Consider the following 25,911-nt stretch of genomic DNA (forward strand, 5'->3'; position numbering starts at 1 on the left):
ATTGTGTATGGACCCTTTGTCTTGTTCCCCTTTTGTCTCTTATGAATAATGCTTCTATGAAATTTGGGTACACCTTTTTGTAGGGACATACATTTTTATTTCTCTTGGCTATGCACCAGGGAGTGGAATTGTTGGGTCATATGGTTACTCTGTGTTTAATAGCTGACTCTTTTCTGGAGCAGCTGCACCAATTTATATTCCCACCAGCAAGGTATGAGAATTCAGGTTCCTGCACATCTTCACCAACACTTTCTATTCTTGATTATAGCCATCCTAGTGAGTGCAAAGTGACAAATAAGTAGATTTTTTTGAGAAGGAGGAAGGGGAGGAAGAAAAGAGCTGAGATCATTTAATAGGCATGGTTCTGCCTATTACTTTTTCATGTAACATTTAATGTTAGATCCCTCCATGTCAACCAATATAATAACTGTAAATGCTTGCGTGACATTCCATTGGCAAATAGTTCAATAATTATGTTGCCAGCAGCTACTGTTGGACACTGCGCCTGCTTTCAGGTTTTGCCACCATACGCAGCCTGCAGTGGCCAACCTCATCCTTGGGTGTATCTTTTTTTTTTTTTAAGGTTTTATTTATTTATGAGAGAAACAGAGAGACTCCAAGAGATAGGCAGAGGGAGAAGCAGGCTCCCTAAGGCGAGCCCGATGCAGGACTCAATCACAGGACCCGGGGATCATGCCCTGAGCCAAAGCAGACCCTCAACCACTGAGCCACCCAGGTGTCCCATCCTTGTGTGTATCTCTGTACACTTGTCCCTTGATTTCTCCTGCAACTTAAAAAGTGGACCTTTCTAAGATCTTTGATAAATATGGCCAAATATCTTTCCACAAAGATCTTTCCAGTGTGTTTTCCACCTCCCCCTATATTCTTATCCATAATGGCTCCCATATTTAAATTTTTAAAATGTAATTGTTTAAAAACATCCCATTTTAATTTGAATATCTTTGATTACTAATGTGATGAAACACCCCTTTGTAACCTATCAGCCATTTTTAGAATACTGGCTAGTTACAGTCTTTGTGACAAAGACAGATTTTTTCTATTAGAGAATTTGTCTTTTTTTTTTTAAATTGATTTAGAAGACCTCTTTATAATTAGACCTGTGATTTTTTAAAAAAAATCTTTGCAGAAAACATGCTTGTCGGGATCCCTGGGTGGCGCAGCGGTTTAGCGCCTGCCTTTGGCCCAGGGCGCGATCCTGGAGACCCGGGATCGAATCCCACGTCGGGCTCCCGGTGCATGGAGCCTGCTTCTCCCTCTCCCTGTGTCTCTGCCTCTCTCTCTCTCTGTGTGACTATCATAAATAAAAATTAAAAAAATATATTTAAAAAAAAAAAAAGAAAACATGCTTGTCATCAGTCTTTTAACTTTGATTATGGCATTTTTGCATTCAGAAGTATAAATACTTAGATACTTGAATCTCAGGATTTTTAAAATTATGGTTTCTTGCTCTGGTATAGTAAACTCTTCTTCATCCTGGCATTATAACAATATTTACTTATGCTTTCCTCAAATATTACAATATTTTTTAAACATTAACTCTTTAATCATTTACCATTTATTTTTATATAAGATATGGGGTAGGGGTCTAGCTTTTTTCTTTTCCTCTTTTTCCAAATCATGAATCAGTTGTCTCAAAACTATTAATTAAATAATCTTTCTAAGATAATTTAACATGTTATACTTCATCATACACTCAATTCCCACGTTTACGTGGGTCTGTTTCTGAGCCTTTTCTTCTTTGTTACTTGTTATTCTAGTTACTGGTAGCTTAAAACTAGCTACTCAGAAAGAAGACAAGTCATACTTTTGGGACAAATTTCCTTCTTAATACTACTTTTCCATAAAATAAAAATAAAAAACTATTGGCTATTCTTCATACAGTTGTTCCAAACAAATATTATAATATAGTCAATTTTTAAAAAACAAAATAAAAATTTTAAAACACAAAAGAAAATGTTTTCATTTAAAAAACAAAATAAAATGAGAAACTCTAATGGGACTTTCAATTCCTTGTGTTGTATTTATAGGTTAACTTGGGCAAGCAATGAGAGCTATTTTTGTCCAGTTCTGTGCAGGAAATTGATAGCTCGATTAAACTGGGAAATAACGGAATGTATTTAGCAAAGCATGGGACATACACCAGGGTTGGGCACTAAGGCAGGGTGGGATGGGAGTGGGGGTGGGCTGCTGGCTGAGGCCACCTTTGGCTCTGAAACGACCAAGGGCCCCTGAGAGACACAATAGACACAGTAGCTATATGAAGAGGCCATCCAGGAGGAGCTGTAGCCTTCTGCTAACCTTTGTCTCCTACGGGTGCCTCCCACTGGCCAAACCCAACAGAAGCCAGAGGGCAAAGGATTAGCAGGATGAGGAAGGATGGAAAGTGGGCCTAGGGGCAAAGGGAACCTGACCAGCCTTGCAATGTCAGTTCATTTGCACATAATATATTCAGAGTTGTGGGACGCTTGGGTGGCTCAGTGGTTGAGCGTCTGCCTTGGGCTCAGGGCGTGATCCTGAGGTTCCAGGATCAAGTTCCGCATCAGGCTTCTTGCTTGGAGCCTGCTTCTCCCTCTGCCCCTCACCTCACTCATGCTTACGTGCTTGCTCTCAAATAAATAAATAAAATATTTAAAGAAGGGATGCCTGAGTGGCTCTGCGGTTGAGCGTCTGCCTTCGGCTCAGGACATGATCCTGGGGTCCCGGGATTGAGTCCTACATCCAGCTCCTTGCAGGGAGCCTGCTTCTCCTCCCTCTGCCTATGTCTCTGCTCTCTCTCTCTCGGTGTCTCTCTTGAATAAATAAAATCTTTAATATATATGTATATATGGGTTGTGAGGAGAAAGTTAAACAAAATTTACAAAAAAAAAATTACCCATTGTAAGGGAGATTGCATTCCCTTTATGAAATCCCAATTAGCCTTGGGCTGGGGGCCCTCCCTATGAGCCCTGAAAGCCCCTTTCTCCCCGTAATCATGTCTACCTTTCCCAATCAGGGCTACCAAATTTAATAAATGGAAATGCAGGACACCCCAGTAAATGTGAATCTCAGATAAACTATATACATGGTTGCTTAGTAGAAGAACAGTCCTTGCAATATTTGATCAGCCCCATCTCTCCTAGACTGGACTCATAAGAGGAGTACATTGTCCTTAGCCCTAGAATAGAATCCAGCACATACTAGGTCCTCCTTTGAACAGAATCTTGAAAGCCGCTTTATTGGATCATTGGTCATTTATTTAGAGCCAGTCAAAAATGGGGAAGGAGGGCATATATTTTAAAGCTGCATTTTAATTTTTCTTTGGGAGTCCAGAGGGATGATGAGAGAGGGTGTGTGAGGATGAAAGCAATCTCTCCGTGAAGCCTAACGCCCTTCATGAAGCAGGGACCTGACCCTGCTTCCCAAAGCCACAGTGGATGCGCCCTCTGCTGAGTCACTGTCTGACTCCCTGCAGTGGACTTCCTCTGCTAGCCACCAGCATTCTGCTCAGCCTCAATGCCAGGGATCCCTGAGGCTGCATGGGGCAAAGAGGAGTGGATTTAGAGGGTTCTAGAACCATCCCAGATATGTTTGTTGGGTTACTTCAGCAGAAAAGCAGGAGGAGGGAAGAGTCAGTCAGTATGTGGGTAATTCTGGACATGCTTCTCACCTGTGTCCTTTCTTTCTTTCTTTCTTTTTTTTTTCCACCTGTGTCCTTAAAGATGGATGTCTGTGGATGACTGGACCTTCCATGGAAGCCCACACGGGGGAAGGCTGGATCTGAGCATCTCTGAGATGTCTTCTTGTGATTATTGTATTTGAAGGGAGCCAGCACTAAGGCAGCTGTTTGGAGCATAGAATCTGATGAGCCAAACTCATAGTTTGAACTCCCTTCCATGGCCAAGACATTGTTCTTTCCTCTGGATCCATGAATAACAAGTATATGTTCTAACTTCAAAAGTAAACAGAGAATTGAGAAATTAGGGAGAAAAATGCATCACACCTGCACAAACAACTTTCTGCAGATGGTCCACAGAAAGAAGACCGGTCATGCTATGTTCGTATAGAAAGGCTAAAGCATTGTTCACAGGCTCATGACCAACTGATGATGGTCTCCCCTGAGAACTGGACAAGAGGCAACTGGTTAAAATCGTAACAGGAAGTTTACATTATAGTGAAAAAAAAAAAAAACAACCACTCACAGGAAGTGGTCCTTGATATTATTGGCTCTGGGAGGATATACATGTTTTGGTACCTGTCCCCCCCAGTGACATAGAGATTCTCTCGAATACATCCTGTGTGGGCTCAAACCACAGTGCTTTGAAGTTTAGATAGATCAAAACCTCTACGAACCCTGTTTATGAACCAGCCTCTCAGATGAAAACCTACATGACAACAGATACCTGAACCCTTGCCCGAGCAAACTTGGCTTAGGCATCCTGCCCATGTTTGGTGTCACTTCTCGAAAAGGCTACTTTGGCATTTATTAGGCATTACATCATGGTGTCTTTTATGAGCTGAAATTATGAAATATCAAGAAACAAGGAATTAAATATATGGGTCTGGGGTTGGTGAGACGTTTAGCTGGATGACTTGGTTTCCGATGATGACAGAAGTGGGCTTACCCACCCAGCCCTTTCCTTGTTTGGGCAGTGACTGGCCCATTAGAGTTGTTTTGGAAGCAACTAGAAATAGAATTGATTGCTGTTTGTGGTGATACAAAAAAATATATGTCTTGGGCTGGGAAATGAGAAATCTAAGAGGTAGCACCTGATGCTGGAGTGTGCTTTAAACTGAGTTAAGCTTTGGAACATTTACAGAAATAAATGTATATTTTAAAAGCCATATTTGAGTTTTATTGGGAACTTGAAAATACAGAGCTGCCCCAGAATTGGCCTTTAGTTCTCCCAGGGCAGTTTTTTGGCAGAGCCTTGTGAGTGATCCCAAGGGCTATTGTCCCTGACATGGGGACACTATTGTCCCTGACATGGGGACACCCAAACTGCTCTAGGGTCCTGATCCTGTCCTTTATTCTCTTTCATTGTCATCCCAAATACATAAGATGAGCATTGGTATAACTGAATTACTCAGAAATAAGGAAGAACCCGTTTATGGATCAAGTGTCTATTATATTCCCACTGCCAGGCACTGCAGAAGGGACAATTGGTGTCCCAGGTCGGAGCAGTACCTGCTTCCAAGGACTTTTGATAAAGTTGGAAGTTGAAACAAATATTTGTGAAAGAATCAGAGACAGGAGAGGAATGGACTGCTTTGGAGTGTATTCTTTTTTTATATATATATATAGTAAATTTATTTTTTTATTGGTGTTCAATTTGCCAACATACAGAATAACACCCAGTGCTCATCCCATCAAGTGTCTCCCCCAGTGCCTGTCACCCATTCACCCCCACCCCCGCCCTCCTCCCCTTCCACCACCCCCAGTTCGCCTCCCAGAGTTAGGAGTCTTCATGTTCTGTCTCCCTTTCTGATATTTCCCACACATTTCTTCTCCCTTCCCTTATATTCCCTTTCACTATTATTTATATTCCCCAAATGAATGAGAACATACACTGTTTGTCCTTCTCCGATTGACTTATTTCACTCAGCATAATACCCTCCAGTTCCATCCACGTTGAAGCAAATGGTGGGTATTTGTCGTTTCTAATGGCTGAGTAATATTCCATTGTGTACATAGACCACATCTTCTTTATCCATTTATCTTTCGATGGACATCGAGGCCCCTTCTTGACCTCCAGGAGAACAGCAGTGTGCCAGGGAAGTTGGGCTGGTCGCAAATGTCCCTGAACTGCAGATGCACAGAGTGGGGGACGTGCACCCAGGAGCGAGGCCATAGCAGCAAGCCTGGGCGAGGTTCCGGGCACTGGGACAGAAAGGAAGATGGAGAGGAGCAGATCAGAGGAAGAAAGAATAAGATGTGGCTGCAACCTGGATGAAGGGAAGAAGGAGAGGGAGCTGGAGCCATGGGGGTGGCGCTGGCCCTGGGGCAAAACAGGGGCAAAGCAAGGTCAAAGGGACAAAGGGGGAAAGGCAATTTGGGTTGTGAATCATAGTTAACAGTAGGGTGCCCAGGAGGTGTCCTGTACCAAACAACTCTGCATGCAGGATTGGCACACTTGACCAGCTGGGGATGAGGATTTGGGAGCCATCCTCCAGATATGGAAAGGTGGTGTCAGGAGGATGAGTGCACTCAGGAATGAGCTACAAGGACCCAGACTTTCTCCTTCCTTCCTTCCTTCCTTCCTTCCTTCCTTCCTTCCTTCCTTCCTTCCTTCCACCCTCCTTCCTTCCTACCTACCTTCCTTCCTTCCTTTCTTTCACCTTCCTTCCTTCCTTCCCTCAATCCCTTTCTCCATCCTATTCCTCTTTCTTCCTTTCCTCTGTCCTTCCCTCTCTCTCTCTCTCTGCCCTTCTTTTTATTCCTTTCTTCCATTTAGTGCCTCCATTTTTATCCTTTTCCACCTGTACCCCCTCCTCCCAGTAGGCAATCCCTTTAACGTATCTGATAGAGTTTATTTGGTTTTTATAATTTCCTGTACTACTGTTTAAGTCATATATTCTTGGTAACTTTGTGTTCTAGAATAATTCAAATTTGCTGAAAAGTTGCAAGACTAGTGCAAGGAACTCCCCTATACCCTTTACCCAGATTCATTCATTCACACTTTGCCTGTTTGCTGTATCGTTGTCTCTCTCTCTCTTTCCAGCTCTCTAGATACACACACACACACACACACACACACACACACACGTGCACACCCAAACACACACCCCATACCTAAACACACACACACATAGACACACAACATCCAAATGCACACACACATATAGCCACACACACACCCAAATGCACACCTACAGGCACACATATAGACATATACACACATATAAGTACATGTTTTCTCTGAACCATTTGAGACTAAGAAGCAGGCATTGTGTCCCGCACACCACAGTGTGTATTCCCTAACAAAAACAATCTTGTGCACAACCACAACACAATGATCAAAACCAGGAAACTTTGCCTTGACAAAGCTATCATCCAATCCACAGTCCATATTCAAATTGCACCAACTGTCCCAATACCATCCCTTATGGCCTCTCGCATCCGGGACCTGATCCAGAACAGTAGAGAGCGCTTAGCCCCTAGGTTCTCTGGCTCACGGCTCTTCCACGTACACCTCCATCCCCCGGGCCTCCTTGTGTCCTGGTCCCCTCCGACCGCCCTCCTGCCCTGGGCTGGGGGCCACCTCTTTGTCCACCCTCTCCCTTACTGCCTCTCCCTCTGTGGGAGGTACTCTCCAGGGACACGGGCAGAGGACTCCTGTGATCCCTGCAGACCTCTCCACCCACTGGCTGCATGACCTCGGGCAGCTCTGTCATCCATTCATCTGTGACACCGGATGATGAGAGCACTCATTTCATGGGCGTTTTCTGAGGACTAGATGGGCCCATTGTGAGGATTAATGGGATATGTGACGTGCACAGGACAGTGCCTGGCACACAGTGAGCACCCAGTGACGGCCGTCCCCTCCCACTCACCATCACCCTTTGGGGCTGCCTACCCCAGCGCCTGGCGCATAGCAGGTGCTCAGTAAAACACTTGCTGGAGACTGAGTCTCAGCTGGGGAAACAACACTGGGTAGTATCCAAGGTTGTGGAAGTGCCCAGGAGAAAGGGAAGGCTCCCAAGAGACTGTGCGGAGTTGACTGAGCACATTGCCAAGCCCCTTGTTCCTGCAGCCCCCCAGTTAGGGGTGTGCGGCCTCCTCAGGGGAGAGCCCCCTACGGGTTCAATTTCCCTTTGCCAGTCGGTGTTTTCCAGCAGCAGATGGACAGAGGTGGTGGAGGCGAACAAAAGGCTCTGATTTTAGGAGCTGGAGCTGGGCATTTGCAAGGAAGAAAGTGGCAGGTGGGTAAAAGGGTGACCTGGTAGGGCGGCCAGCCCTGTGTCCCCTGGGGGCTCCTGTGACTGGAACCCTGAGGGGCTGGGTGAGTGAGGAGGGGACCCCTAGTTTGCGCCGAGGTGGCGGAGCCAGGGATGCGGGCAGAGGGAGGGTCCGGTGCCCAGACAGCCGCTTGCACGCTGAGTCAGTGCCCCTTTGTTGATTCAGGAGAGAGTTCATGCCCTCAGTAAACCAGCGGTTGTGACCCAGGAGGGTGGGAGGACAGAGGTCCAAGGCCAGGACCTTGGCCCCCCACTGTGTGCCGTGATGAAAGAGGAAGAAGGCAGGAGGAGGTGAGCCAGATGCTTCTGTGCCCCAGAGGCCGCGGGAGCTTAGCCCTACAGGGAGTGAGCCCCAGAACCACGGAGCCACAGAGCCACGGCAGGAGGCCAGGAGGCCAGGAGGACTCCACTAGTTTCATTTGCCCGATTTCAAGGGACGAAGGATCCAGCTGGGGGGAGGAGATGGCAGTGGTCCCAGTTAATATTTAAAACACGGGAAACGCAAACCGTTGTCTGAGTCAAACACAGGGTTTTCTTTCTGAGCCTTAAGAAATCCAGGCTGATGGGCCCCTACCTGCCAGACACCAGGCCTGGTCCCTGCCCGGAGCCTGATTCCCCGGGACACCACCAGAATCCCTGGAACCGTCCTGCCCAGAAGGCACGCTCTGAGTTGTCACTGGAGACCCAGAGATGGAGTCACGTGGCCTTCTAAGCACTGAGGGCCTTAATGTGACCTGGTGAGGACTGAGGATAGACCCACATCCTGGGTATCTGTTAGCCTGTGTTGATTCTACCCTGGTGAAAGCACCAGGGAGGTGCAGACCACTTACCCCCCGAAACCCCTTTAAGAGGCCTGAACTTCTTACAGTATCCCCAGGAGAGGGATGGGGTATTAGGCTAAGAAGCTTTTTTGTTTGGGGCTCCAGGAGGGAGATAAAATGGATTGTCTCATGGGTGGTGACAGGGCAATGTGACAGAGAGCTTGTGTGCAGGGGGACCTGTGGGGTTTTGGGACAGGCACACTGGGAGCGGAGAGCGGGCCCTTCGACATTGAGAAGAGCACGGAGGGTCTCTGGGGTCAAGTCCTTGGAGAGCTCTCACAAGCCGGGGTCCACAAAACCTGAGAGGCTATAGCACTGCTCAGCCATAGATGATGGGGAGAGGCGGCCCCAGAGGCCAGGGACGAAAGATGGGGCCCCTCTGTTTTGTTCTGGATCCTTGGATGAGCCCTTGGAGGCACAAAATGCCCGACTACTGACCGATCCTGCCACCTGCCTGGTCCTGTAAGGGTTCAGAGCCAGATCACATTTGGTTTAGAAACACAATATAACAGTCCCACCACCAAGAGCTGTGGACCAAAGTCACTCCTGCCCTGCCCTAGTGCAGCCGAGAGGGGTCCCAACATGTATCCTGAGTTTTCACTGATTTATTCTTGAAATGCTCGAGTCATTTTTTTTCTAATACGTTTAATGATTTATACATTTCTATCATGGTAGGAAGCGCATAGCACTGGACTCACCCTCCGAGTCATTTTTAAGTATGTGGCTCAGTAGCCTTCAATCTACTTCACAGTGTTGTGCAACAGGTCTCCAGAACCTTCTCCTCTTGCAGCACTGAAAGACTCTATTTCGAATCATTTTTAACAAGAGTCACTGGGGAGCTAAGCTGCCAATCTACATAGATAAAGATGTGTGCATTTATCCTTCATTGGAGTACACGCCGCGGAAGGCGGGAAATGGACACACCGGCCGTGATTTTACACCTGACGCCAGAAGGGCTCCGCAAACAGGAGGCCTGCCACGCGTCACCGCCTCCTGGGCCACACCCCTGGATGGACAGTGATTACGGGGCGGACGGCACGTATTAAGTGAGGTCGGGTCATAGCTCTCTAGCCCTTGTGACTGTCACCTTTGCACACTTGGAGTGACTTTTCACTTGGTCTCATGGCAATCTGACAGCACACTCAGGTCTGGAAAACAGGGAGAAAGAAGTTGTTTCATGCATTTCTAAAGGAAGCACAGAAGAACTTAGAACCTCTGTGGATTTTCAAATGTCACTCAAAGGTCTGATGCCCCCCAGGCTGTGCTTGGCTGTGGGAATGGCTGGGGGAGAGACTGTAATCCCTCAACCCAATTCTTTCATTATTATTTACCTTCTATGTCCTCTCTTTCAAGAATATTTTTTTGACATTTGCCTTCTGGCAGAGCTGGGACCAGTGAGTGGGAGTTGCAGGGAGGTGGACTTGGCTGAACATAAGGAAGAATGTTCTTAGTCAGAGCGGTCCAAAAATGGAATGGCCTGACTCAGAAGACAGTGTGTCCTCAGCCTGGACGAGGTCCTGGTGAGGTCCCTTCAGGGGAGCGCTGCCCGGTGCCCTGATCCGTGTGCGCAGAAACCAATGAGAGGCATCTGCTCTGAGCACCTACTATGCGCCAGCTCCATTTCTAGCACTTCCAGGTGGACTTGACTCATTTCCTGTTCAAACGGCACCATGAGATGGGTCCAGTTATCTATCACCTGTTATGTTCTCCATTTCACAGATGAAGAAACTGAGACACACAGAGGCTTAGTGACCTGCCCAAGCTGATGCGGCTGGGAAGTGAGAGAGGCAGGCTGCAGGAGTCAGCTGCCTGACTCCCCTGCTTATACCTCGGGGGGTGTCCAGGAAGGGGCTCCATGCTCCAGCTCGGTGACCAGCTGCTGTGTGCTGAAAGGAGTTTGCAAGGCAGTTGACTCAGCATAAAACACCCCAGTGGAGGTCAGGAGGGCTGCTACGTTGCAGAGGCAAGGCCCCATCAGTCAACAGGTAGCCCGGGGCTGGGTTTGCTCAGGGCAGAGGGCAAGGGAAACATGCCACGTCAGGGCCCACACCCCCAGCCTTAGCATCCACGTAGTTCTGCCCCCTTGGGGACAGGGTCTGTAAACTGGCTCCTTGCCTGTTCCTTCCAACCCACCCTCCAGTTTCAGGAGTCCAGCCCAGACTTCTCCCTAAGGCCGAGTGCTTGCCTTGGTCACCTGTCCAGGACAGCTTCTCTGATAATGCTTTAGGGGAAGTGGCAAGAGGGCAAGCCTTTGGAATCTGGGCTTCAAGCCTGACCTCCCACCATTGGGAGAAGTTGCTTCTACTTCTGACCTGCATTTTTCTGTGGATGCCTGTTTCATAAGACTGTGGGGAAGATCACAATGTGCTAACTCGCAAAATCACAGACCGTGGCTGACCGACCTTTTCCATCCACAGACCGAGGGTCCCATCCTGAGAGTGGCCTTCTGGCATCCCGCCGGCAAGGGTGTTTCTATAATAAAACACAGTGCAGCAAAGTCCAAGGAAGAATGTGCTTATGTTCGCCCTGCGGTGGGAATCGTGAGCACGGCTGATGCCCTTAGGCTGCAATTGCGTTGAGCTAGGTGATTCCTCTAACAATGCTCTGAGTCAGAAAACTTTGGTACTGCTCAGTTCCAGGACCTGTGGTTGGTAAAATGAGAAACTGCTAGAATATCCCTATAACTCCTTCTAGCTCTAAAAGGTTCTGATTCATGATCAAAGGAAGGAGGAGACTGTGTACGTAATAAAATAAAAAGAATTTCTCAGATGGGCCAAGGGATGCGTGAATGCATATTCTGGGTTCCATATGCTTTATGTTACTAAGGCCCCCGAATGGGACATTGACTATCGTCTGGCAAGAGATTCCACGCAGGTGAACTGGCTGCAGGTGAGCTGGAGGCTGCAGCTTTCACCAGGCAGGCTTCGCCCGGGGCCTGGCAATCGTAGCATTTATGCAACGATTAGCTACGAGTAAAGTCCTTCTCAAATATTACTACTGACAGCGTGCTTTCCCTGCAATCATTCTACAAAATGGGTTAAGATATTTTTTTCTGGGCAGCCCCAGTGGCTCAGCCGTTTAGCGCCGCCTTTGGCAGGGGGCGTGATCCTGGAGACCCTGGATCGGGTCCCGTGTCAGCCTCGCTGCGTGGAGCCTGTTCTCCCTCTGCCTGTGTCTCTGCCTTTCTCTCTCTCTCTCTCTCTCTCTCTCTCTCTCTCTCTGGGTGTGTGTGTGTGTGTGTGTGTGTGTGTCATGAAAAAATAAATAAAATCTTTAAAAAAAAAAAAGATTTTTTTTTTCTGATTTTGCATTTGGGAAAACTCCTGTACAAGAAGGTCTGGTCATCTTTCCAGAATGTGTGAATGGGGGAAAAGTGTGGGACCTGGAACTGGCTCCATCCTAGCTCAGCAACCCTCAGGGTCTCAACCAATCCCATCTTTGAAGCGAAGGGAGTTGCTTCTCGCTTTCCATCAAATGTTTGCCCCCGATTACCACACCTGCTATGAGATTGCAGGTTCCTGAGAGCTGAAAGGGAAGCTTTTCTTCTCGCTTTCTTTCAAGACATCTTGAACTTGCTGCCCAGCTTCAATCAGAGGAGAGGAGGAGAGTCCTTTGTTACTAATTCCACTGTTTTAGGGGAGCGTTTGAACCAGAAGGAATAACAGCATGTGTGATTTTAACCATTTTCAGCATCTGTTGTTATGACACAATCTGAAGCCTTTTGTTAATTTTCCTGATGATTATCTTCCCCCCTTAGATTCTTTTCCCACAGCTGTCTGGCCCTTTTCCTGGGCCAGCCTGACACTCTGAAGTCACAGGATTTCTGAAATCCCAACTATGTTCTATCCCAAAAGACAATCTTGCCTGCCGGGGCCCCATGAGGTGTTTTAGAACACTGGTCTCTGGCAAAAAACAAAGAACTATAACATTCTCACAACAAAGGGTAATTCATCACATCAGAAGATGCAGGTAGGAATGGTGAGATCCTCCATGTCATCCAAACCCCTTTCTCACTGTACAAACAAAAACAGTCTCCAGTGTAGGGAGTGTTTGTCATAATATGGAACTCTCACGGGCAAACATTGAGGGCTCCGGTGCGTGTACTAACTTTCAATCCCAGATTTTAGAATTTATGGGTATGTGTTCAATAAGGTGGTAACAGTGTTTCTTAGAATCTATGACCCACTTTACGGAGAAGAAAAAGTAACCAGGAATTTCAAATATGAGTCTCCTTCTTATGGGTGGAAAATTGTCTGCCACAGATTTGGGTAGAGGAAGAGGTCCCAGACCTCAGATGTGGCTCACATTTCCCACATCACTTTGGACGGGCTGACTTGTTCATTTGCAGCCCAGAAAAGGTTTTCCCCGGACGCAGTAGAAGCGCAGCGTGCCAAAGGTGTCATGGTGGTGGACATGGAGAAGGGCAAGTACTTTCTTTCCTGGAAGACTGAGGGTTTACCTGCTGATCTGGAAGGGGACACTTCAGCTACCAATCTTGCACTTCCTTATACCCTTTCTAGACGTATTTCTGTGGTCTTCTGGAGAACAATAACTATGTAGGCTCCAGTGTTTACACACCTTGAGCAGCTGTCAATCAGCAGCCCGTGGTGGGCTCTGGCATCGACATGATGCAGTAGCTAATGTAGGATACAACGATAAATTAAGGTTCCTATTTTCAATCCACTTCCCAATAATAAGACTTTATTTATTTATCTATTTATTTCTTTTAAAAATATTTTATTTTATACAATAAATCTGGATCATGGAATGGCATTTCAAATATAGGTCCCCTTCTGTTGTTTACCCACGACCAATAATTATAAAAAAAGAAAAAGCAAACCTTTGTTGCCAGGATACTGGAGGATCCTGTATTATCTACTGCACTGGATTTTCACAGAAAATGAGCCATTTCACGGGAAATGGGTCTTACCATGTACCCAGAATCATCAGGTATTTTTAGAGACAGAAAAGATTTTGAAAATCATATTGCCTAATATCTTCACAGGCAAGGAAGTCAGGCTTGGGCAGGTGACAAGCCCCCCGGACTACAAAGCCCCCAGAATTACAAAGACCCCACAGAGTGGGTCAAGTGGCCCCACTCACCACTCCACATGGCCTCTAGATGACAGGAGAGCTTACCCTCTGCTTTGTAACACACAAAACTCTGAAATGCAGGAACCTGACCTGGTCCACCTGGCTAGCATCTCCAGCTGACATGAGATGTCCACATGGGAGGGAATTATGGCCAGAAGCAGGGCTGCTAATATCACAGCAGGGGGAGGCAGTGCAAAACAAAGATGCAGAATTCCATATTCAAAAAGGAGAAAAAAAGCTTTGCTTTTTTTTCTGTGGTCTCTCTCCCAACATTTTTAAAAATTTGCTATTTAATGAGTATACTCCCCTCAGATGGAAAGTGGGGAGATCCATGCAGACCTCACTGGGAACACAGCACCCATGCTTGGGAGCCCTGTCCTCAGACTGTGTGTGTGTATGTGTTGATGGGGATGCTCCAAGTCACCTGGGCCAGACCCCACTGGGGGCAAAGGGTGTCAGTGGTTTCTCAATAGGGGCTGAGAAGGGGATCTGGGTCCCCCAGGACACCAGGGGACAGGGAAGGGGCAGTTGTGACCTTCTGTGAGGCTCCAAGCCCCTAGCACATACTCCATCATCCCATGGAACTTCACTTACCAACCACAAGGTCAGCGATAAAATTTTAAGTTCAAGACCGTGATTGCAGATCATTAAACCCCGTGCACGGGTCCCCTCTGAGCACAGGATCCTGTATATCTTACTGCCGCACCACCAGGAAGCAGGACCAGGTGTGATGGCCCCAGGGGTGACAGGCTCAGTTCAGGTAGGGTCCACCTTTCTTCCTATAGCCTTTGGCTACAGCATTTCCTACGGGATCTTCAGCTCTTGCCCATCATGGCCCAGGCAATGACAGATTTGGGGTGGACTCTGTCTCAGCAGGTGTCTGGAAGAGGTGACTAATACAGTCTCTAAAAGCTGATTTCCCCTTAGAAGGTGCACTCTTCTGAGAAGTGGGGAAGGGGCAGTTTGCAGGCTGCAAACTGTCCCTTCCCCACCATTCCAATCTTTCATTCGGTCCATACAAGCTTTGCCCCTCAGGACAGCATCTTTGACGGCAGACTTTCCTTTCTGTGCCTTCTGAGTCTCACCTGGACTCTGATTTCCCTGCTCTTTGCTGGGATCCATCGGTGTTTTACACTTAGTTCTGGTAGGGCTGTGGGATTTCGCCCTGAGACTCTACGAGGCAAGACTCAGGCCATGAAGACCTAAGATGGAGAACCCCACATCTAAAAACACCACCTCCCCTCCCCAAGGAGGGAATCTTGGCATCTATTTATTTGCCAAGCATCGTGATGTGTGTGCCAGGCACTATTTCAGGCACTTTGAAAAATTAGGAAGTTATTGTGTCCTGTTCACAACCAAATGAGACAGGTGCTATTTATTTCTAAGTCTTCAGATACAGTGAGTAAAACCAGAGAGGCTAAGAAATGGACTCTGACTCTCACAGCCAGAAAACAGGGAGCTGGAAGTCATTCCTGGTCTGTCTAGCTCTAAGCCTTTGGCCTGTGGCCTTCAGGCCACTGCCCCACATTCACATCCAGGCCCACCACCAAGGTGGGTGATACAGAAGGGCTGGCCCTTTATCAGTTTAGTTGCCATGTGGGCAAAAAGTATTGAGTCTTGGAGCAGGAAGTTTCCATGATAGTGAGTTTAGGAGACGTATTCCCTGGCTGTACAATGTAAAGGGCTATAACCGTCACCTCTTTCCTGACTTCTCATCACCAGTTGTTGTTTGGTGGAATCTCAAGGATTCTTCAGAGCTGGTGTTGCACTTCCTCGCCTTTGGTGGATGTGCCGTTCTTATTGGAAACCTTGGGTAATCTGAGTTTTCTCTCTTCCAGGTGGGCAAATGTGTGTTTGGAAATTTAAGTTTGTAAACCGAGCCTGGGAGGCACCCACAGCTCAGCATTGCTTTTGGCTATTGGCCTTGGAACTGTGACTACCAACAAACAGGCTGGCAGGATGCAGATGGGGTGCATGTGGACTGCGGGTCAGAGGAGGCCCCTGAGAAACCCAGAGCTTCTGCAGTGCAAGCTGGCCACTGGTCCTGTCTCACGGTTCACTGGCCCCATGGCCAGGCTCCCGGAGGTGGGTGGGAAGGAACAGGTGGCTGCTCTCTGGAACATTATAAAACCCCTGCAAAGCATGTGCTTTGTTTTCAGGGATAGTTGCCAAATTCTTGCCCTTGAAATAATTTTCCAGGTCTTTCTACAAGAAAAAGGTTTAATTTGGAGGATGGGGGAGGGAGGGGATATGGAGACCAGGAAGGAATAGCCAAGTTAGAATAAAGCACCAAATTCTCTGAAAAGGAGAGGAATCATATTACAGGAACCTGTTCTAAGGACAGACTCCCCCCCACCACACACACACACACACACACACACCCAATTCTGCAAAGCAAATAATCAGCACCATGACTGAATTCAGGGCGCCTGGTCAGGCACGTTTAGATAGCTTAGAGTCACATGAAGGCAACATGGACCGAGGGCCCCTTACCCCAGCTTGGAGAAAAACTGTCCTGTGTTTACTTGGTTGGGCCCCACACGCCCTGGGCCACAGCAGCCCCCAGATGCGGGGACCCGCGGTGGTCCTGGCAACCCACACCCACTGCACTTTCTGCGGGCCTGGCCTCGTTAGCACCGCTGGGGCTCCGCAGTTAATCTGTCGAAAGCGGGGCCAACATTGAGTCATCCACCTCCTTTTCAACTAAGACATATTTCTGGGAATGTGAAGAACACCAGAGCGACGTGACATTCCTTAGCTTGTAGTAGTAAGGCAACTCCCCACTTCCTTTCTAGCCGGGTTGCATCATCTTCCTCAACAGGACGAAACAGATTTCCTTGAAACTTAACATGCCTCTGGGACAGAGAGGGGGAGTGCGGAGCCGCACCCCTCCCTCTGTAGGGCGCTCTCGCCCTGCCCCAGCGGGACAGCGGGCAAGCCTTGCACGACTGCTCTCTTGCCCTCGTGTGGCTCAGAAGGGCACACAGGACGGACCTCTCAGGCTCACCCCACGTGCTGCACAACCCGCACTGGCACAGTCGCTGCACACGTGCGTCCCAGCTCGCGTGTGTGTGTGTGGGGTCTATGGACACATGAGCTCTGCTGAGGGGTGCTGCCGTCTTGGCCTTTCTTTGTCCTTTTCATCTAAGTCACAGGGCAGGTAGATGATCTCTGTAAAACCTTTGGCCGGTGGGTAAACTTTTGTTCGTCTAAATCCCAGAAGAATGTTATTTATTAACAGTGCTGTTAACAAACAAATATTGAGGGTTTGGGGAGGGAGCCAGGGGCAGGGGTGGTGGATGCAGAGGTGAATCAAGAGGGCCTCTGTTGTCAAGAAGGGCCCAGTGTCATCCTCCACGTCACACAGGGAAGGGCACGTCACGTGTGCGGTGAGGAGGAGGGGAGTAGAATGTTCTAGGAGCTGGTCAGAGAAGACCAATTCCAGGAGGCAGGCTGGGGATGGTGGGGAACAGTGTTGTCCCAGCGGTAGGGCCATCACAGAATGTGAGAAGACAGACACAAGGTTGACGCAGAGATGGGGAGCTGGAAGCCAGGCAGGGCGGGGTGCAGGCAGAGGAGTGCCCAGGCTAGAAACAGACCCCGGACAGTGGAAACCGTGCTAGGACAATTCAGGCTTTAGTTTGCTGGTGATTGTGAACCATGGAGAGTCTTGAGCAGAGTCAGACGCTCCAGTCAAGCCACGGAGAGGTCATCCTGGCGGCACGCTGGAATTCGGCCTAAGAAAGGCTGAAGGTGGGGGTGGGTCTGGAGGCCCCATCAGTGCTGTGAGTGGGCTGGGGTTGGGCCTGCCCCATAATGAAGGCCAGGGAGCACTAGAGGGTGATGATAAGGATAACGATGCTAACCACAACTCCCCCTTTTGAGATGCTAAGCACCTACCTCTTACTTCACCTAAGTGGCAGGGCTGCTATCAGCCCATCTTACAGATGAAGCTTAGGTCCCACAGAAGGAAAGCAGCTGCTTGTGGTCACACAGTATGTGGGCAGCAGTGCCAGGGTTCAACCAAGTTCTGTCTGACTCCAGTCCTACGCAGCATAGTGGAATGACAGAGTTGAAACCCAGCGAACTGTGGGAGGGGAAGGCGATGTTCTGGTGGTTTCTGCCTGGGTGCCTCGGAGGACAGATGGCAGTGGGTAAGTCAGGGGGAGGCAGGGGGAAGGAGGAACTCGTAACTAGTTTGGCTGGAACCAAATGAAAATGACGCCAGCAAAATGCCACAGGTGGTGTTGACTGTATTTGGAGTTAGGGCACTTATGTCAAAGATTGGAGCTAGAAGTATCCACTTGGTACAAAGGGAAGATGCTTGTCTGTATAACCAGGATAGAAAAGCAAGGTGCAAACAGAATTATAGGAAACTAGCTTGAGAATTTACAACATGCCAAGCACATGCTTATCATGCATCCTTATGACAACGTGTCCATGCTGCCATGTTACAGGTGAGTAACAGAAGCCTGGGGCTTAGTAACTCACCTAAGGTCACACAGCCAGTAGCGGTGACTTTGTACCTCCAGCCAGAGTCTACCTCCCGAGGGCATCTATTAGACAAATACAGGACGAATTCACCTAAAAGGGGTTATAAAGCAGCATCCTGGGATTTGCTTATCTGTATTCTGTCTACAGTTAACATGTACTATTTTTGTGATAGGAAAAAAGTTTTAATAAAGCAAAAAAGTAAAAGTGTAAATTGGTAGACTTTTTGGAAGACAATTTGTAGACCTCCATCAAAAGTTGAAAATGTAGCATATTTTTGGACCCAGAAATTCTATTTTTAGGAAATAATCAAAGAAGCAGGGGGAGATTTATCTATTAAGATGTCGAAAGCAGTAGATTAGAGAAAAATTGGAAATACCTCAAATGTCCAGTAACGGACTGAGATAAATTTGGGCTCAGCCATCCAGTTAAATTCAATACTAGGTAGCATCAAAACGGCTCCTGCAAATTGACATGAGTACGTGAAGAGTGCTCAGGATGCATTAATGCACGAGGAAAACACACCATAAAATATTACCTACTAATCGGTCTCATTTTGGTAAAAAATGTGTTTATATGAATACATTCATCAAACTTAGTTTTTAAGAGAAGTAATGATGCAAATAATTATTCAGTTTTAATTGTGATAAATGACCATTGGAAGAATGTGTACTGTGATGGGGGAGGAAACCCAACCAATTAGCAGGAGGCACTTGAAGGCTAAGAGTTGGAAGGATATACACCAAATTGGTTGGTGACTTTTTCTTTTTAAAGATCTGTATTTTTTTAAGATTTAAATTTTTTTTTTTTAATTTATGAGATACAGAGAGAGAAAAAGGTAGAGACATAGGCAGAGGGAGAAGCAGCCTCCCTGTAGGGAGCCCAATGCAGGACTTGATCCCAGCACCTTGGGATCACAAACCGATCCAAGGCAGACAGTCAACCACTGGCCTACCTGGGTGCCCCTAATGATCTGTATTTCCCAGGTTTCTTCTACAGGAAAAATAGATTACTTGGGGAGAAATATTTACTTTAAATAACTTTTAAAATGAAAGGGAAAAAAACAAGCCCGGAAGTAAGGAAAGGTGAAGAATGTGTTCAGGGAGTCGTGGAGGAGAGACTGTCCAGAAGAGTCAACAGCATCCACTACTCTGAAAGACGGAACAAGATGAAGACCAAGATAAAAAAAAAAAAAAAAAAAAAAAAAAAAAAAAAAAAAGAGGAAGCCACTGATGATCTTACATTTCTTATGGGAAACGTTTATTTATTGTTCTTTATCTCTAGCCACCTTCCTCTCTCAGCCCCACATTTTCCATCGCCTCCTCTTGGACATCTTTACCGGGCTATCCAATGGATAGCTCAAACTTAGCATACCCCAGAACTGCCTACTCTCTCCACCCCTTCACTCCAGCCCTCAGTCAGACAGGCAGACACCAGACTCATTCACCTGTTTTCCTCATCCTCCTCGGTTACACTACCATCCACTCAAACTGAGTATCATTACAGAATCTTTCCCTCCATTTCCCTATGCACATTTAGATAATTCTTTAAGTATCTCTTTGACTAATCTCTCCTCTCTAACCTCAAGGCTACAGCCTTAGTCAGGCCTCTTGATCTCTTATCTAGACCAACTCACCACCACCCTGCCTACCATCCTCCTACTCCTAACCCATCCTCCACATCTGCATGGACTTGGATCATTTGACTCACACATAACACCCTGACCCCATTCTCCCCAGAATAAACTCTAACTTCTTTTTAAAAATTGTAGATAATGAAATAATGAGCATCCATGTACATATAACTCACTTTATTCATTCAAAGTATTTCCTTGGGAGAAATTCCCAGGTTTGAAGGCTATGGGATACTGTTTGGTATCAACACTGCCACACATCCAAAATTGAGCATAAGGGATCCCTGGGTGGCGCAGCGGTTTGGCGCCTGCCTTTGGCCCAGGGCGCGATCCTGGAGACCCGGGATCGAATCCCACATCAGGCTCCCGGTGCATGGAGCCTGCTTCTCCCTCCGCCTGTGTCTCTGCCTCTCTCTCTCTCTCTATGACTATCATAAATAAATAAAAATTAAAAAAAAAATCTTAAAAACAAAATTGAGCATAAATGCACCTCCCACCTGCCTGCCCCCACTCTTCTCCATCAGAAGTGTTTTTAGAAAAAAAAAAATCTTCATATTTGTGCCCTGACTTGGTTTGTATTTTGTCTTCTCTTCTAAATCAGGTCCCAGTTATCTTTTTTTGAGGAAAAATTATTTTAATTTTAAAGCAATTTGTATTTAAGCACTTCCCTCCCTCCAGCTTTTTTGTTTGTGTTTTGATTTTGCTTTTACACACATATTGCTTCAGGTTATAGAAACTTTTTTCTAACTGGCAGACATTCTCAAGTTTTGCAATGTGGCAATTTCTCCCCAGGGAACTCTTTTTAAAAGCAGGGCAGGGGTGGATGGAAGGTTGGATTTACTGATTTCAGGTGCTCCAAGTTAATAGGAAAAGAAAAAAAAAATAATGCAGAGAGTGCTCTGTATTGTAGTGGGTAATTCATCCTCCCCAGCCTAATGGGCCACTTTCTTTTTTTCAATAAAGAAAAATTTAGTAGGCAAGGTGTCTGGATCTAGAGATACCAAAGCTCTCCTTTGAACTGACTTTGAATAGTTTAGGCTGACTTTGGATTGCTCTGAAATTTTCACAAGGATAAAACCATAGCTGAATAAGTGTCTGGGACATTCCTCCTCTCCTTTTATGAGATTATTCAGGAATCTTACCAAGGATATCTGTGCCATGGTGCTTATAAATGCTAGACTGGTTTTATATGTTCTCTTAGTTTGGGGCTAGTAGGGGAATTTCAAAAGAAGTTGAGTCATTCACATAAACAATTGGCTTCAAATAAAACTTACCATATCTAGATTAAGTATGCATTTTTAGCAATAGAGCTTTCCCTCAAATCAGGAAGAATCTAGGAATGTTGCTTCATGAATGCCTTTATCAAATCCTCTCTGCTTCCAAGGCTCGAACCTGCTTTCTCATCCTCAAGGATGACCCAGAAATGGTAAAGGAATGCCTCCATCTTCCGCTACAAACCCACTCACTCTTGTCCCAGTCTTTTACCTATATTGTTATCTGCTCAGTAAAGGTTCTTGGAAGGAACTCTGACCTTCATGCCCCAGAGCCTCTGCACATGTTATTGACTCTTTCCACTTGCTCTCCACCCCTACCCCACTCTTTCCTTCCAGTGTCAGTTCCTGTAGTCTTTCCTCAGAGCCTTCCTTGACTGCTCTTGATGGGTAAAAAGTCCCACTTATATTTCCTCCTGGCATTGTGCACTTCTCCTCACAGGTGTCATTTTAGATTTTTTTGTGTATTTATTTGTTCATTGTCTGTCTCTCCAATGGGATTGAGCTTGATGGAAGCAGGACCCATGTCCATGATTATCTCCTGTGATTACTACCCAAAGAGTGATTATGGCCAGTGTGATGAGCCCAACCATGAGTATTATCTGCAAAGTCAAAGATGAAATGCAGCCTTAGAGCCCCTGGGAGGTAGGAGATCCCACTGATCACCACAGAGGTCCTGTGTTGTGATTCCTTTATTCCAGGGACTATAATAACTAAGTATTAATACATAAGAGATGAGGGAACAGTAGCTACCTAGAGAAAAGCACTCTTAGAAAGGCCTGTGGGCCGCCTACAGAAGACACCCCACCTCTTGTCTCCACTGCTGTCACCCCACTAGAAGCCTCTATGAGCTCTCTAGAGGACAGTCCAAAAATCTCCCCATTGTGTGTTCCACTTCCAGCTGGAAAGTTGTCCAACAATCTCTGTAGAATCCCATCACTGCCCTGCTCATAGTGGAGTAAGACCTGTAGGCCCATTAGAACAAGTTCCAACCTCTGGCTGTGCAGCCCCATGCCGCCTGCCCTTACTTGTCTTCCTGTCTCTCCCCAGTGGCTCTGCCTCCTTGGCTGCCTGGAGGGAACCTCAGACACTCCAGCCCTAGGCTTGGTGTCTCTTCGAGAAAAGCTCTTCCTGGCTGTCCCTTCCCTTATAAAGGTCTCTGCTGGATTGTCACCTGCTCAGAGAGGCCTTCCTTAGTTCTCAGGCACGCAATTCTCATCTTATTCTAGTTCATGTTCTTCCTAGCTCTTATCTCTGTCTGCATCGTTGTTATTTTCTTGGTAACGTGTTTACTACCCATCTTTTCCTCCCAGGATGTGTGTTGCAGGGGCCTCCTTAGTACATGGCTAAGTGCTCACTACCTAGATGGGGAAGCACTTAACACAGGTTTGCCGAGTGGAAGATCAAATACACTTTCAGTTATTGTGTTTGAGAGGCAGAAAAATACAACATGTTAGGATTGCAAGGGTCCCAGGGTTCATCTAATCCCACATAATATCCCTGAGGTAGGTGTCCAGACCCTGCCTGACCTTTTATAGGGCCTAAGAACTAATTCTCACCCAGTAGACACAGGGAGATAGCCAAAAATAGCCAACGAGGTGACATTATGTCATTTTCCCCGAGCTAATTTAAAAATCTCACCCTGGTTGTCCACTTAGCATAACATTTATTAAACATATATTCAGGGTGGTGGGGGAAAGGGGCAGACATGCAAAGAAAATAAGTTGGGGCCCTGGGTGGCTCAGTCAGTTAAGCATCTGACTCTTGGTTTCCGCTCAGGTCATGATCTTAGGGTCATAAGATTGAGCTCCACGTTGGGTTCCTTACAGTCTGCTTCTCTCCCTTTCTCTCTCTGCCCCTCCCCCCAGCATTTCTCTCATAAATAAGTAAATCTTTTTGTTAAAAAAAGAATCTAAGTCAACACCCCAAGTGGGAGGACTTCAGTAGAACATGCCTCAGGGAGTCTAGATTCCACCTAAGCCCTTTCCTAGGCATCCTAATGTTGGTTAAGTACTTGTGAAAATTAAAAAAGGCGATGTAGGAGACCCCTAGGTGGCTCAGCGGTTGAGCGTCTGCCTTCAGCTCAGGGCATGATCCTGGGATCTGGGATCGAGTCCCACATCGGGCTCCCTTTGAGAAGCCTGCTTCTCCCTCTGCCTATGTCTCTGCCTTTCTCTTTGTGTCTCTCGTGAATAAATAAATAAATCTTAAAAAAAAATGTGATAAAAAAAAATGTGATGTAAGACAATGGCCATCCAAGTGTCTGGCACACAGTAAGTGCCTAATAAATGTGTGGCTCAGGTCTCTCACAGAGCAAACAGCCAGCAACAGGCCCCCTCTAATAAAAACTACATTTCCCAGCCTCCCTGCAGGTGGTGGGGCTATTTGACCAAACTCTGGCCAATGTGAGCTCCAGTCAGATGTGCCACTTACTGGTAGGGCTTTCAAACGCTGGGCATGGTCCCTCACCCTTCCGGTCCCCTTCTCTAGGCTAACAGGCTTGATAGGGACCTCACTGCAACCAGGGATGAGTCAAATACCCTGGAACATGACAGAAACACGATGAGTGAGACAGGTGAGCACAGCCTCCCTGCCAGCCTCTCCACCTGACTGCCATGGAAAAGGCTGAGAGAAATGGTTCTCCATTAAACTGGTTTATGGGGGCCTCTTTGTCACAGCAGCTTTGTCTTTACCTCACCAGCTCAAGAATGATCAGGGAATTCTGCCGAGGTGCTGACATTTGTGTCGGATTTTGAAGGATAAATAGGAATTTCTCAGTGCAGGGGTGGAGTGGGTACAGATTTCACAGAAAACCACACTGTATCCAAAAGTACGGACACAGGAAGGCCCTTGGTGGACTGTGGCCCAGTGTTTCCCCAGTAGAAGGTCCTCCTTGCTAAACACAGATTCCTGGGGCTCCCTCCACCCCCACCCAACACCACCAGGCTTTCTGGATCAGAATCCATAGGGGACGGGCCAAGGAATGGATGTGAATTATTACCCAGTGCCTCGGGTCATTCTTCCCAGCAAGTCTGGGAAGCACTGGGAACTGAGCTGGGAAAGCTGGATTGAGCCCAGAGTAAATGGTCTCAGATCCCATAAGGAATTTGAACTTCTGCAAGCAGTTTTATTTGGGGGTTAGGGGGAGGCACAAAGTCTTTTTAAAAATTAATGAAAGTTATAAGCCTTTTGTCAGAAAATTCTCACCATTCCCTTGACATTTGAATACCTTTTCAGGGACCCCAAGAATTCCCCTGTGGAACCCGGTGGAAGAGGGGTGGGGGTGGTGATTTCAGTCAAGGCAAGGACCTGATTAAAGACAGCGTCCAAGACCAGGCAAAGACTATGGGTGGGCAAGGGGCTCCGGAAAGTGGAGTTCGCAGGAATGGAGGAGGGGGACAAAGAAAGGCAGGAGGAGGAGGCCAGGTGACCAACAACTGATCACAGTAAAGCAGCTTTGTCTTTACCTCACCAGGTAAGGTTCTGCCTGGAGAGCCCCGGGGAGGGAGCGTGGGGGTGGGGGTGTGGAGCAGGAGCAGTGACTCCAGTTCTCTGAGGAGTCCAGTGTACAAGTGAGGGGGAGGACGGTGAGGGATTCAGACATCAGTTCCAGGAAAGCTGTGGATGTTCAAGCAGAAGATGGGGGGGGGGGGCTGCAGATTCAGTGCTTTTGAGTATGGGTGACAGCTGCCCTCCTGGGAGTCCATGGCCCCCTCCAGGACAGTCTGCAAAATGAGACAGAGAGACCCACCTCTGAGGGAAACCAGGAGAGGAGCCCATGGAAGGGGAGGAAGAGGAGTGAGAGACAAGAGGCAGAGGGGAGGAAGAGGAGTGAGAGACCAAGGAGCAGAAAAGTCAAGCCCAACGCCTGGGTGGCTCAGCGATTAAGTGTCTGCCTTCAGCCCAGGGCCTGACCCCGGAAACCTGGGATCGAGTCCCACGTTGGGCTCCCTGCATGGGGCCTGCTTCTCCCTCTGCCTGTGTCTCTGCCTCTCTCTTTCTGCCTCTGATGAATAAATAAATAAATAATATCTTTTTAAAAAAAGTCAAGCCCAACAAATGCTGCCAGGGCATTGGACTGGGCAGCTCGGATATGGAGGTCACTGAGCAGCCCTAAAAGAGTCTTTCTTTTGCTAACTTTGCATTAACGTCCTTGTCCTTGGTAAAAACACAGCCAAGTATTTAGGGATAAGGAGACACGATGTCTGCAATTTACTTGCAAATGGTTTAGAAAAAATATATGGAGAGAGAAAGAATGATGGAGAAAATGTTCACAGTGGAGAATCTGGCCGAAGGGTTGGGGGGGTTCTCTGTAATATTCGTTAAACTTCTTTAAGTTTAAAATGATAAAGAGCTCCCAGTTTTAAAGAGAACACTTCGGGGGGAGTGCAGGACGCCGGCCGGAGCCGTCGGTGGGTTCGCGCGGGCGGACGAGCTTTGGAGGCGGTTAAGGACGAGGGAAGGAGCTCGCTGAGCATCTGAGGGCTCGGGCTTCTTTAAAGATGGGGATGGGGAGGAGTAGGTGTCGAGCATATATTCCGGCTAAAACAACCGTCTAGGGCTGGGAGGGAATGGAGGGGGACAGACAAGGGGAGGGGGAGGAGAGGAAGGGGGAAGGTGGCAGGAGGAGGGAGAGGGCGGGGGG

At 47.3% G+C, this 25,911-nt stretch overlaps 1 long non-coding RNA gene across 1 annotated transcript; it reads right to left on the reverse strand.

The window, feature by feature from the left end:
- Positions 1–5,450: 5,450 nt before the first annotated feature.
- Positions 5,451–25,840, reverse strand: LOC140594771 (uncharacterized). Its single transcript, XR_011996039.1, has 3 exons — positions 23,700–25,840; positions 18,363–18,427; positions 5,451–5,878 (listed from the first exon to the last, which is right to left on the reverse strand). It is a non-coding gene; the product is annotated as an uncharacterized lncRNA (long non-coding RNA).
- Positions 25,841–25,911: the final 71 nt, after the last annotated feature.

The sequence above is a fragment of the Vulpes vulpes genome, chromosome 12 (assembly GCF_048418805.1).
Source record: "Vulpes vulpes isolate BD-2025 chromosome 12, VulVul3, whole genome shotgun sequence".
Taxonomy (NCBI): domain Eukaryota; kingdom Metazoa; phylum Chordata; class Mammalia; order Carnivora; family Canidae; genus Vulpes; species Vulpes vulpes.